The following is a 15,373-nucleotide window of genomic DNA, read 5'->3' as shown; positions in this document are numbered from 1 at the left end:
GGGAGATGTTGGAGTGCATTCTACAACAGCAACCCAGACTGAGAGGGAGAAATGGAAGAAAACAGACACTATTCAGGTTGGTCATCAAACCTAGACTGACATGTAACCCTACACAGTGCAATCTAATGGTCAAGTGATTAGTTTGGTAACCGGTCTTTAGAGTGCAAGGACTACTCCACTGGGTGGTATGCTGTGGTCACTTTCCTGCACACAGCAAAAAGTGTTCTGACTAGTTCAAACTAATATACAGCAAGGTTCTTCATGTTAATCTTTCTTACATTGCACAGATGCAATAATCTCAGTGATCTACTGCTCACAGGTGCAGCTTTGTACAAGGTCAGTTCACAGAAGTGTGACTTCTGGCAGATTTTTTGCCATGTCAGGGGCACAGGATGAATGTAATGTCTATGAGTTATTGTACAAGGAAAGTAATCTTAGTCAGATACTGCTCAAATGTTCAGCTTTGGTACAGGGCCAGTTTGCAGAGATGTGACTTGTGATTGAGCTCCTGCTATGTTAGGGGCAGATAACTAATGTAATTTCCATGGGCTACTGCACAAAGGCAATAACTTCATTCTGGTACTGCTCACAAGTGCAGATTTTGGACAAAGCCACTTCACAGAGGTGTGACTTGTGGCAGAGCTCCTGCTATGTTGGGAACAGGAGACCAATGAAACATCCATGGGCTGTTAAACAAAGAGAATAATCTCAGATAACTTACTGCTTACAGGTATAGCTTTCACAAGGCCAGTTCACTGAAGTGTGACTTGTGACAGAACTCCTGCTTTGTCAGGAACAGTGTACCAATGTAATGTCAATGGGGTATTGCACAAAGACAATAATCTCTACTGGCTACTATTCACAAATATTGCAAACAATCAGCTCAAACAGTATGAGTTGTGGCAAGTTCCTGCTCTCTGAGAGACAGTGGAGCAGTGTAATGTCCATGGGTTATTGCACATAGACAATAATCACTCTCTGCTACTACTATTGGATGCCACTCATGGTTGCAGTATTTGCACAGGCCCTGTTTGCAGAGATGTGACTTGTGGCAGAGCTCTTCCTATGTGAGGGTCAGAAGACCAAGGTAATATCCAAGGGCTATTTCATAAAGACAACAACATCAGTTGACTACTGCTCACAGGTGCAGCTTTTGCACAAGGCCAGTTCACAGAGGTGTGATTTGTGACTGAGCTCCTGCTATGTCAGGGGCAGAGGACCAATGCAATTTGTATGAACTATTGCAAAACCTCAGTCTGGTACTGCTCACAGGTACAGATTTTGCACTAGGGGAGTTTGCAGAGATGAGACATTTTGGCAGAGCTCCATCTGTGTCAGGGATAGAGGACCAATGTAACGTCCATGGGCTATAGCTCAAATACAATAATGTCAGCATTCAAAGATGAATGCACATTGAGTAACAGCTTAATTCTAGCTCTCCCAGTATGAAAACTGAGACTTAACAGAGAAAATCGGTGGACTGAGATTTCTGGGTAGATTTCAGTAACTGGCTAGTAAGTGCACTGCCTGGATGCAAGGAAAAAAGAAACAGAGGACCTGAAGGAAAATTGGCTACATAAAGCAATGAAAAAACACTGACTGGAAAAAGTACTGTAGCTGTTCAGCAAAAAACAGTGCAAGCTCCAGACATGACTTCCAGTAACCTAGAGAAAGTATAAGGCAACTGCACACAGACCTAACTAAAATAAATGAAACACTGATGGAATATATCAACTCATACAATAAAACATTGGAAAAAAATGGAAGAAGCTTTAAACAGATATTCAGATAAGGTGATAAAACTGCAAAACTCAGAGGTCAAAATGAAGAAAAGGTTGGCTGAATATGAAACTGCACAAGAAGAGATGTTTCAAAAAATAATAGAATTAGATGACAGAGCACATAGGGAAAACCTGATATTTTCTGCTGTACCAGAGAAGCAGGAAGGAACAGACTGTATTAATTTTATGAAAGTACAAATAAGCAACTTGACTGGTATTCCACAACATGAATTGTTAATTGAAAGGGCACATTATGTATATGCTCTAAACTTGTCTATGAGAAAACAACCTAGACCATTACTAGTAAAGATGCAAACTTACCAGCAGAAGGAGTTGATTCTGACAAAATTGTGACAAAAGGACAAAATAATAAAAGTGGGAGATAGCAGAGTGTTTGTGGAGAATGAATACTCGTACACCAAGCAGAAGAGTAAATTTATTCCATTATTCAGGGAATGTCGAGAAGAAGGCACAATATTCAAACTGCTGTATCCAGCTATCTTCAAAATATTTTCCCTGGAGAAACAAAATCATTTTTTGATGAAGTACATGCTAAGGAAGAAATACAAAAGTTTGTCCAACAAAAAGTGAGCCATGAAACAGAAAATGATTCTGCTTCTTGTTCTTCTGGTACTAAAGCCCACAAAGAGACTGTGCCAGTGAAACATTTTCCAGTGTTTCAATGGAAAATGTTTGAGAGAGGGGAAAAAGCACAAGAGTTGACTAGAAAAATTGACAGTACATTGGAAATGAAGCAGATACAGGGTTTGGGAGATGGATATGAACAGGAATAGAACAAGAAAATCTGGAAATGTTGGACTTCTCTGGACTTTGTTAAACTTGTAGGGGACTTTAAAGCATATGCCATACTTCATGTCATTAACATTTGGAGAATAAAATCAGTAACTTGGAAATTGACAAATGTGGGATTACAAAGCAATAATTATACTAGTGAAAAATGACAGAAAAAGAAAATCTGGAAATACTGGACTTCTTTGAACTTTGTTAAATTTGTAGAGGACTCTAAACCATATGCCCTACTTCATGTCATTAATATTCAGAAAAATACTCAGGAGAGGGGGAAGGGGGAGAAAGTTAACAGTAAGTAAAACAAACATTTTTCTTAATGGTACTATTTAAATAGTGCATGATTTTCTTTGCATGTTATAAAGGTTTTTCAGATTTTTTTTTTAAAGTGTAATGGGGTATACTAAAGTAAATAGGTGCTCGTGTTTATTTATTTGTTGTTTTTACATCTTCTATCTTTTTCCTTCATCAGTTTCAAGAAATGTAGGTACTGAAATATAAAAAAATGATCTAATTAAAAGAGCATGACAAGATAAACATTAGTGTGATTTTTATCATTCTTGTATGGGGAATGACTGGGTTAAGACCATTAGCTTAATCCAGAAACAAGTTTTAAGAAAAAGCAAGTAAATGAAACAATATTAAATATTATAAGGCTTTTACCTAGTAAATCATTTTGTGTCTGGTTCTCATGTCTCTATCAGACAATCTGATAAAGAGAAATGGCTTGGAGAAAATGTTTTCTGAAAGCATTCAAGTGTTTTCCCAGCTGAGAGAGCTATAAAGATAAGCTAAAACCAGACAGCACTTAATAGAACCACAGGCTGCACCATGAGTCTTAGCATGGATAATCTTTCTTTTAGGTCAGCTCAATCTCTGTATGTGGCTGTCAGTTTGGAACATTTGTTGCTATTAGGAGGTAAATATTCAATATTTGAAGATGTGCATAGTTTTGTGTGCTATTATTATTTAATAGGTTTTAGGGGGGATTGTGTGTGTGTGTGTGTGTGTGTGTGTGTGTGTGTGTGTGTGTGTGTGTGTGTGTGTGTGTGTGTGTGTGTGTGTGTATTTTTGTTTGAGGGTTTTCAATAAAACAAAAAGTTCTGTAAGATGTGACATAGGCTGAAATGTGGATGATAAGAAACAACTGTATAAAAAATTAATCTGCCAAACAGTACATGCATGTAACATAAAAGCTGGAACTAGACATTTAACAGAAAAAGCTGTTATACATAAAAGGTGGAAATAATAATCTTTCAAGAATATGATGCTTTCTATAATGTCTTTAAACATTATTGGTCTCACAGATAAATACAAAAACAGAAAGAGTAGGGAATTATATTAAAATGTAGAGTGTAAATAGCTATGCTACAGGGGACACACTTGGAAAGAACTGAACATGTGAATTTAATAAAGAAAGGTTTTCAGGATGGTTATTCAGCAGAATACCCGGGGAAAAGGAAGAGAGGAGTACATATATGCATTGCAAGAAGAGCTCCAATAGTAAAAGAAGAGGATAAAAAGACAATAATTATATATTTTTAGTACTAATGGACTGCTGGCAAGGGAGGAGAATTACACTGGCATATATTTATATTCCACTGAAAACTCTATAATGGACCTTAAGAAAATGATTGGAAAAATAATCACCTTTCAGCAAGGAATATTACTTATAGGTGGGGATTGGAATTTGATTTTCAGCAGTGAAGATGTGTCTGGGGGGCTCAGAAGGGAAAATATAACAAATGAAGGTAGATTTTTAAAGAAATTTATGAAAATATTTGTCATGGAAGATATGAATTCAATACTAAAAGTTCAGAGTGAATTTACATATTATTCCCCAAGATACAAAAACTGGACTAGGCTAGACAGAATTTACATTTCAGAGGGGCATTTAATTGAAGGTCTTCATATGCACCCAATAACTATTTCAGATCATATGCCAATAACAACTAAAATAAAAACATAGGGTAATGAAATAAAAATGAGACACTAACACTTTCCCACCTATCCACTGAAAAGAGAGGAATTTAAGGAATGGGTAGTAATAATTATTCAGGAGCTATTAGAGAAGATAAAACATTTTTCTTAAAATATAGCTAGGGAGTGGGATAAAATTAAAGTGGGGTTTAAAAATAGGGTAGAAATAAAAGAAAGGGAGATATGGTTAAGAAGTAACAATAATTATTTAGAGGGACTGACAAATGTTAAAATATTGCAAAATGGGGGAATCTCACAGAACAAGGACAGGAGCAACTGCAAAATGCTAAACAGAAAATAAGGGATTACCTCGATAATATGCATGAGTTTAGAAAGACTGCTGTTAAGCAAGTGATTTTTGATAATAACTCTAGAGCACAAAAACTTGTAGTACAATGACGTAGGCAACAAAAAGTAGCAGGGACTATCACCAGCCTTTGGGAGTTTATAACAAGGAAGATAACAAGGGATCCTATAGAAGTATTAAAAATATTTTGGAAATTCTATGAAAGTCTGTATAACGCAGAGAAATATGGAAATCAAGAAAAGGTATAAATGGAAATGTTTATGGAAGAATTAAATATGCCAAGGTTAGAGGTAGAAGAGGCTCAATTACTAACAGAATAGGAGGAGTTGAGATAAAAATAGTAATGTATAACCAATCTACAGGAATGTTCACAGGAATAGATGGTATTTCTGTGGAAGTTTTGAAGCCAAGAGGGAAAAAAGTGATAAAGATCTGGAAGGGCTTGTTTCAGGCCCTTTCAAAACTAAATCATGATTATAAAGTGCTTTTGCCTATAATGGCTAAAAGAAAGGCAAAACTGATGACAAAATTGATAGATATTGATTAATATGGTTTTGTGGAGGGGAAGCAAACATTTGACAACATTACTAGAACACTGATGGTCCAGAGGGAAGCAGAATGTAAAAAAATGTCACTGTTGTTGGTGGGTCTTGATGCAGAGAAAGCATTTGACAGATTAACCTGGGACCTTATGAGCAGAGCAATGGAAGCATTTGCATTCCCTGATAAAATTATGGGGTTGATTAGGAGGATATATGCAAGATTGGAGGTGAAAACTAAAGTAAGAGATTTACACAGTATAGCCTAATAGTCCAGTGGAGGAACATGGTCAGTTTGGAAAGTAGTCCTTACAGTTTATTGACTACTCCATGGGTGGGGGAGTAACAGCCACTTTCCAGCACACAGCAGGGACTCTTCTGACTATAATATACAGCAAGGCTCTTCATGTTAAATTTGCATACACTGCACAAAGTTGGCTACTGCTCAAATGTGCAGCCTTTGCACAAGGTCAGTTAGCAAAGGAGTGACATGTGGCACAGCTCCTACTCTGTCAGAGATCGAGAAACAATGTAATGTACAGTGGTACTGCACACTGACATTGGTCTACGTCTGTCGGCAACTGCTCTGCAGTGCAGTCTTTGCACAAGTCCTGTATGCACAGTTGTGACCTGTGTCAGAGCTCCTGCTATACAGGTTCATAGGTTCATAAATTAGTACTAACCTAACTGTCCTTGCGAGCCATTTTAAGCCTAGCCAATTATCCCTTGTGAGACTCAAGCCCTGCACCTTGTGCTTGCAAGGCAAACACCTTAACCATTAGGCCACACTCCCAACCCCTAAAAAAATCAAGGTGCCATTTATTGCATCATGAAACATGTATGTATAAAAGTGCAGGCTAGGCACACTAGAAGAAATGAAACATAACATTTTGTTAACTTAAACTCAGGGAACTGTGCTAACACAGTCCCCCACTACCATAAATTATGCAGTTGAGTTTCCCACATTTGGGGAAATCACAGGGGTCAACCCAACCAAACTGTGAAATGGAAGAGCCTCATACTAGGGAAACCACCTTCTTGATCGTGGTATTCCTCCTGCCAGGTAAGTATGAGGGTCAGAGACCTTTGCAATGTCCACAGGCTATTGCACAAAGACAGTGATCTCAATCAGCTACTTCTCACAGCTGCAGCTTTTGCGCAAGGCCATTTCACAGAGGTGTGACTTCTGGCAGACCTCCTTTTATATAAAGGACAGAGGACCATAGTAATGTGCATGAGCTCTGCCGTCTGAAGGAAGATGGTTACTTAAGGTGATGTGGAGATATACCTGGGGGAGATTTACGACTACATTCTACTACAATGACACAGACTGAGAGGGAAGGTGGATGTGTGAAACTGCCCATGATTCAGCCTGGTCATCAAGCCTAGGCTACCCTGTAACCTAACTTCATTGCCATTTATTCTTAATCAGCTACTGCTCACAGGTGCAGCTTTTGCAAAAGGCCAGTTCATAGAGGTGTAACTTGTGATAGAGCTCTTGCTATGTCAGGGACTGAAGACTGATGCAATGTCAATGACTACTGCACAAAGACAATAATCTCAGATGACTACTGCCTACAGGTGCATATTTTGCACAAGGCTAGTTCATAGAGTTGTGACTTATGGCAGAGCTCCTGCTATGTCATGGAAAAGGACCAATGTAACGTCAATAGCCTACTGCACAAAGACAATAATCTCAGTTAGTTTCTGCTGATAGGTATAGCTTTAGCACAAGGCCACTTCAGAGATGTTTGACTTGTCCCACAGCTCCTGTTATGTCAAGGAAAGAGGACCAATGTAATGGCTATTGCACAAACAGAATAATCTCAGTTGGCTATTGTTCACAGGTGCAGCTTTTGCACAAGGCCATTTTGCAGAGTTGTGACTTGTGCCAGAGCTCATGCAATGTCAGTGACAGAGGACTAATATAATGTCCATGGGCTCTGCCCTATAAACAAAAATGTTTACCTAGTTGATATGGAGGTGCAAATGAGGGAGAGATGTAAGTGCACATTGTATTACAGTGACCCAGACTAAGACAGAAGATGGGTGGAAGCTTGAAAGTGCCCACTATTTAGCTTGGTTATCAGGCCAAGGTTGCCTATTAACCTAACTTCAAGCCCTTTATTACAGAAAACAATCAGTTTATAGCTGTTGCTCAGCAATTAACATGGAAGCACACAGTAAAACAGTTTTTATTTCATTTACTGAATGCAGACACCAAGAAACTAAGGATACAAAATAACAGATTTACACAGTGTTATCTAGTAGTCAGGTGAAAGGACAATCATCAGTTAGGCAAGTTATCCTTAAACTGTAAGGAATACTCTAGTGGATGAATGTCACAGTCATGTTCCAGGACAGAGGAGGGACTTTCTGACTAGCTGGAGTTAGTATACAACAAGGCTCTTCAAGTTATACTTGCTAAAATTGCAGAAAAATAATAAACTTGTAGGATCATAGATTACTAGGCTAATGGTCTTGGGGCCCTTACAAGCCTAGCCAAGAGTTTATCCCCAAAAAGGAAACCTCAGTTAGCACCTGTCACCCCTGTCAATGAGGAACACAGGTGGACCCCCTGGGACAAATTTGTGATTTCCCATCGACTCATCATGGTTGCGCTTGAAGAGTGTCAGCGATATACTTTGTTTGACATGTATGGGAAGTCTATTCCAAAAACAGAGCAGCCTCTGGGAGACAAACCTGTCTCTCCAGCAGATTTTGTTAATGTCACATATTAGATTTATGCCTTTCGAGCAGGTAATGCGCATGGAGTTAGACTTACAGATATGGAGCATCTCTAGTAGAGCAGGGTTTGAGATTGCCTTGCAGGCAAGACACAGATCACCTCTGAGCAATCTGTATGATACTGAGTAGAGTGATAGTGATTTGAGCCTGTCCACATAGGACAGGTGTTGGAGGCCATGGATTCTGTTTGTGAGGTATTTCTGTGGCCTTTCCAGTTGGTGCAGGTGTTTGGAGAGGTACATACCAAATGGGGCATAGTACTCAATTATTAGCCTAATGAGGGTGTACAGACAGGTAATAACCTTCTTTTTTCTGAATGCAATCTCTTTACTTATGAGATGAACTAAGTACAAGGCTTTTCTGACCACTGCTGCTACATGATGGACAAATGTGAGATTGTTGCCAACCTGTGTACCCAGGTCTCTCACCACAAGTTGTGTGCTTAGCGGGTTGCTGTTGATATGGTAATCAGTAGGGATTGTATTTTTGCCGAATGGTATGATAATACATTTTTTGCATTTAACTTAAGGCCATGACTTTGGCACCAGTCATTTGCTGCTGTTAGACCCTCTTGTAGTATATTAACATCATTTAGGGAGTCAATGAGAGTACCCAACTTACAGTCGTCCACAAACTTGGTCAGCCACAGGCCTTTTGTCTTTGCTTGGATCTCTGAAAAGTAAATGCCTAACAGTAAGGGTCCCAGGACACCTATTTTGCCCTTGTGAGTCCTATTGGCAAGCCATTTGGCCACCCACCTGATGAGACAGGGATTTACAACAAGTTGTGTTAGCTTTTCGATGACGCCCAAGTGGGGGATTGTGTCAAAGGCTTTGGCCAAGTCATAGTAAGCTGTGTTTACTGACTTTCCCTCATCTAGTTCCTTGGTGACAGTCTCAAAAAAATCAACCAGGTTTAACAGACAAGATCTGCACTTGAATAAGCCGAAGTGGGTGGTGAAGTGCTTAGAGATTGCCTATGTCCTTGTTTATGTGGTCCATAATAACATGCTCCATGGCCTTACAGATCAGACTTGTCAAGCTAATGGGGTGATAGTTTCCAGGATCAGTAGTGGCACCACCTTTGTGCAAATGCATGACAATGGCAGCTCTCCATTCTGCCAGAATGAAGCCTGTATTTAGGCTATGGTTGAATAGGGTGCTCAATGGTGAGGCTAGTTCTTGCTGGAAATGGTGCAGAATACAGCCTGGGATACTATCAGGTCCCATAGAAACTGTGTTCTTTGTCTTGGATAAGGCCTTTAACACTTGATCTATGGAGATGTAAGGTGCGGGACAAGTATTGGAGATGTTGAATGAGCCTTTGGGGGGAAAGGGGGGTGACGTTTGTGCTGAACCTATCTGCTAGCAGGATCAGTATAAGTGGTACCATTAAGAACCAATTTGTAACAAACCTGGGCTTTGCCATGGAGGTTCCTCACATAACTGAAAAAGGCTTTGTGGTTAGCCTTTGTTTCAGAGGCTAGTTTTGATTAATAATTGGCTTTGGAGGTCATTCAGCTACTACTCAAAGCTGTATCTTTTGTACTAGGTCAATTCACAGAGTTGTATCATGTGGCAGATCACATTCTATGTTAGAAACAGAGAACTATGCTTTGTGAATGCAGATAGTGACCAAGTTGATGTGGAGACATAACTCATTATAATGTAATGGCAAAAAACATTTCTTCTCAGACCCACTATGTAAACACAATTCTAATCCCAAATAATTCTGGCACTCAATTAAAAATATTTTACAACCAGGAACAAATAATTTCCACAACCCTCCACCAATACCTTATCTGATATAACAACAACAACAACCCAATTTAACTCACATTTCATAAACAGTATAGCTGCCATTACCAGTGCACAGTAGCAGTTTTTGTACACTCTGTTGTGAGAGAAATTTATGAGGCACTGTATATTATCATTTAGAGGTACATTGACAAACAGTTAAGTGTAAAATAAATGCAGTTTGAATGTGTTGGGAGTGAAAATGTCATATAAGGAGTTTCCTCCCCAGTAGCCTTTTTTAAAACAAGAAACATCTTTATTAAATTATCACGTATGATATAGGCAACCATACATGTATATAAATGAAAACAAACCATATTGACATAATTTTAGTTGCAAACATTATACATCACAAATCATAATGACATAATTTTAATTGCAAACATTATACATCACTTATAATATATCCAGTGACTTTCAGTCAAACATTACATAGCTCATTCAAACACTGCCTTCTTAGACTTCATACTTCATTCCTTCTCTGCATTTATTGTTCTCACAATTCTCAATTTTATCCTATGTAATTTGCTCCTACCCTTTTCTAAAGATCCCAATTCCAGTTATTTTATTCCTGTTACTATATTCACTACTTTTAGTACAGCTGGTTTATATTTGATTTCCATTTTCTAATAATTGCTTTTTTAGCAGTCACCATAATTAGACTGAGCCTCCCCAGTATCCTTAACACTCTAATACATTTAATATAACAGTATACATTTAGTTTATTTATTTGAAGATAACTAGTGCACATTTGTTTAGGGCTGTAAGTTAATGTTTCCTGAAAGCTTGCAAGCTGTTTTTCATACATGTGAGGGGGAATAGAGATAAGACACAAAACAGATAGCATTCAGTGTTAAATAGGAACACTGACTGTAAAATTAATTTTAGCATGGACAACCTTAATTTCAGAACAGGTAAGGCCTTTGGATGCAGCCATTAATCTGGACAACTGCTCCTGTCTGGAGGGGTAACAGTACATTATGCCATGAGCTTGTTGTAAGTTTGTAATGGATGGAGAAGCTTTGAAAATATTTTTTTTCCTTTGGGTGTGTTCATGAAGCAAACACTCATGAGAAAATGTAATGCATGTTCAGATGGAGATGAGAAGAAGCAATTGCATAAGAGACCAGTCTGCCAAACATTAATGTTAGCATATAAACCAAATATTGGAAATACACATTCAAAAGAACTGTCACATATAATAGGTGGGAGTAATAGCTTTCTGTTGTAATGGCTACTCTGTCCATATTATCATGGAATATAAATGACTTTACAGATATAAACAAAAAAGGAAAGTATTGACTTGTATTAAGAAATGTAGGGTGCAAATAATGTTGCAGGAGATACATTTGTGTAGAAATAACCATTTGAATTTGACAACGAAGCGCTTTTAGGATGTGTATTCAGCAAAATAACAATGACAAAGGAAAAGTGAAGTAATAATTACAATTGCTAGAGGGGTTCAAATAGTGAGAGAAGAGAAAATGATGACAATAAAGGCCAATTCTGTGGTAGCAAGGGTTATTGGCAGGGGAGGACGATTATGCTTGTGTGCATTTATATTCATCTAAAACTGATATTATAGAGCTTAAGAACATTTTTGGATTAGTATTCAGCTTTCAGAAGGGAATATTATTTATGGGTGGAGGGCAGGAATTTGATTTGCAGTAGTAAATATGTGTAAGGGGGACCTAGAAGGGAAAATATAAAATAAGAGGGTAGCTTTCTGAAAACAATATATGATAGTATTATGAAGGTTGTGAGTTCAGTAATAGAAACGTGGACAGAATTTACATATTATTTGCCAAGGCAGAATAACTGGCCTAGACTGTACAGAAATTATATTTCACAAAAGCATGTATATTTAATTGAAGGCCTTGACACACAGTCAGCAACTATTTCAGATCATGCACCAATAAAAACTAGAATAAAGACATAGAGTAATGAAGTAAAATGAGACAGTGGCATTGTCCTTCTTACCTGTTTGAAAAAGAGTAATAAAATGAATAGGTACCGAAAATAAATGTAGTTTAAATGTATTGTAGAAATAAAATAGAAGGGGATATGAAAAATAAGTAATAGGAATTATTTAAAGTAGTTGACAAAAATTAAAGTATTGCTGAATAAGGGGATTCTCGCAGCACAAGAAGGGGAGCAAATGCAGAATGCTAAAGGGAAAATAAGGATAGTATTTGAATAATATGCTTGAGCTTGGAAAGGATGCTATTAAGCAACTAATTTTTGATAACAACCTCAGAACAAAAAAAAATCTTTTAGTGCAACAAACTTTGAGTCCAAATGGGCAACATCTGCTAAAGACAATCATAAGGCCTTCTTCACATATGTCTGCAATCTCAAGGGAAGCAACCAGATCTGCACAGAACTGGTGGTCAAGGACACCACATACACAAATGCTGTAGATATAGCCAACCTGCTGGCAGACAAATTCAGTGAAACTAAACCCCTCTGTCCCCCCATCAGTAAAACAGGACATCCCCAGTACCTGCCCCCTCCCCTTATCTCTAGGGAGCAAGTCATCACTGTCCTCTCAAAGGCAAAAAATACAGCCTCCATGGGACCCAGTAACATCCCAGGCTGCATCCTACATGAACTCAGGCAGGAACCTGCAGTACCATTAGGCACCCTATTCAACCAAAGCCTGACTGCCGGCTTCATCCCAGCCGAGTGGAGGACAGCCACTGTCATCCCTTTGCACAAAGGTGGAGTATCCACTAATCCAGGAAATGATAGACCCATCAGCCTAACTAGCCTGATCTGCAAGGTCATGGAGTGGATTATCTTGGACCTCATTAACAAGGACATTGGCAACCTCCAGACACTTGATCCCACCCAGTTTGGTTTCGTCAAGGGGAGGTCATGCCTGTTAAATTTGGTTGACTTCTTTGAGATAGTCACCAAGGCCATGAACGAGGGGAAGACAGTGCACACCACCTACCTTGACATGGCCAAAGCCTTTGATACTATTCCCTACTCAGGTGGCAAACTGGCTCACTGATATAACCTACCTAGTCAAAATAGGAGAAGCCATCTGAAGCAGTAGACCCGTAACAAGCAGTGTACCCCAGGGATTAGTCTTGGGGCATCTGCTGTTTACGATATACTTTTCTGAGGTGCAGGCCAAAACCAGTGGGATATGGCTGACCAAGTTTGCAGATGACTGCAAGGTGGCTGCTTTCAATCAATTCCCCTAGTGATGTGGACATTCTCCAAGAGAGTCTCATCCAAACAATTGACTGGTGCCAAAAACATGGCCTCAAACTGAATGTCAAAAATGCATCATCATCATCATCCCCTTTTGGGAGAGTGACGTCCCCACACTAAGCACACAATCAGTCGTGAGGGACTTGGGCACCCAGGTTGATAGCAAACTGACTTTTGACCACCATATTGCCTCCATTGTATGGAAAGCCTTCTACATGGCCCACCTCATTAGTAAGGGTATCTGACCCAGGGACAAGGTGGTCATAACATCCCTGTATTCTTCCCTTATAAGACCCATTATTGAGTCCAATGTCTCTTTCGGCATGTACCTTACAAAGCACATGCAGCAGCTGGAGAGACCACAGATGTTCCTCACCAGGAGAATCCAGGGCCTCAAACATCTACCCTACACAGATATGCTAAAGGCCCTGTTCCTCTACTCAGTCTCCTACAGAGTCATTAGAGGTGACCTCTGTCTGGCTTACAAAGCAATCTCAGACTCCGCCCTGATGGGACTGCTGCATATCTGCAAGTCAAACTCCACTTGAGTAACCTGCATGTGCGACCTCAACCTGGGCTGTAACATCAATAGGACTTGTTGGCAAGGCAGATTTGTGTCCCAGAGACTCCCCCTTTTGTGGAATAGACTCCCTTTCCATGTCAAGCAGAGTACCTCATTAACCCTTTTTAAGTGCAATCTGGATAACTGGATGGGGAACAGAAAATACACCCCTGGGATTCCATCTGTGTCCCTGCTGGACAGTGGCATAGGGTGCTGACTTGTTGGAACATGGGCTAAATTCTTGACTAGGCTTGTAAGGAACTCAGGGCCAACAGCCTAGCAACTTCCTTTGATTCTATGATCCTATGAATAACTTAGGCAAAAAAAATTAGAAAGGGTTGTTGCCAAACTTACAGAGACTATGACAAGAAAAATAACCAGAGATCAAATGGCAGTATTACAGATATTTTGGAAATTTTATGAGGAATGTGGAAACCAAGAAAGGAACTAATTTAAATATTTATGGAAAACTTAATTATTGCAAAGTTAGAAGAAAAGTAGGCTCAACTATTAATAGGCAAGATAGGAAGAGATGAGGTAAAATTGGTGAGTTAGAATCAATCAGCAGGAAAGTCTCCAGGAACAGATGATATACCTGTGGAAGTTTGGATGTTGGGAAGGAAGAAAGTGATAAAGATCTGGAATTTTTTGTGTGATAGCATTTTAAAGGGGAGGGAGTACTAGTATCTTGTAAGAAAGCTGTGGTGTCTTTATTACCCAAAAGGTGTAAAGACCCTTCAGACCTGGCTTAATATAGACCTATTTCAATTTTAAACCATGACTATTAAGTAGTCATGGTTTAAAATTGAAATGAGTCTATATTAAGCCGGGTCTGAAGGGCCTTAACTATTTATGTCTATACTAGGTAAGACAGTGGAAGACATTTGACAATGTTAATAGAATAATGTTGATGTTTGGTGGTTCAGGAGTTGTTTCTCTCTCTCCTATGATTGCTAGTACTTCTCCAATCCAGCCTTCGGATCTGCTGATTGTGGATCTGAGTGTTCCCGAGGACTGCTTGCATTAAATCTGAAAGACTGGGTCTTGTCAACTCCAACAATCTCTCTGATTCAATTAAAAGGTCCCAGAACCAAGAGATTGGCATCTACCTGGGGGTGGGGGCATGACTGACTCCAAGATTTACATATTCTTCCCTTCCACTTGGCACTTTTGATCTCAACAGCTCGGCTCCAGCATCGGCTTTGAAGCCAAAGTAGATTGGTTCCCAAAGCACACCTTTGTTGGGTTGTTTGGAGCCTATAGTGTCTGTTTCAGGGCCAGTTTTGTCTTCATCCTTCAAGGCCTTTGAGAGAGTCCTCTCTAAGTCTAGACAGCAGGTATCTCTCTAACACTTGGAGCTGACTCTTTCCCCACTAGGTACTTTGTGTTTTCTACCTTGTCTTTCTGCCACTTCTGGACAGCCAGGCCCTCAAAGCCACAAGACAGTCCACATTGTGAAGCATCGCAATGGGGAAGTACATTGGAAGCATGCATGTATAAGGAGGCACCTGGTCTCCACTTAGACATCCCTCACTAAAGATACTAATTTAAGTGAAGGAGGGGGTTTCCCTAAAAGATGCTCCCTTTTGTCATATTCTAGAATTATTAAGAAATAAGTGGGGAGGATGGTC

The 15,373-nt window shown here is 39.3% G+C and overlaps 1 non-coding gene across 1 annotated transcript; it reads right to left on the bottom strand.

Annotated features, from left to right (window-relative positions):
• Window positions 1-6,319: 6,319 nt before the first annotated feature.
• On the bottom strand, window positions 6,320-6,485 carry LOC122797398. Its single transcript, XR_006364119.1, has one exon. It is a non-coding gene; the product is annotated as a U1 spliceosomal RNA (small nuclear RNA).
• Between the last annotated feature and the right edge of the window lie 8,888 nt (window positions 6,486-15,373).

Source organism: Protopterus annectens, chromosome 3.part0 (genome assembly GCF_019279795.1).
Source record: "Protopterus annectens isolate FY-2018-M chromosome 3.part0, PAN1.0, whole genome shotgun sequence".
NCBI lineage: Eukaryota > Metazoa > Chordata > Ceratodontiformes > Protopteridae > Protopterus > Protopterus annectens.
Note: the sequence above shows the minus strand (reverse complement) of the source record. Positions and strands in the feature narration are given on the sequence as shown.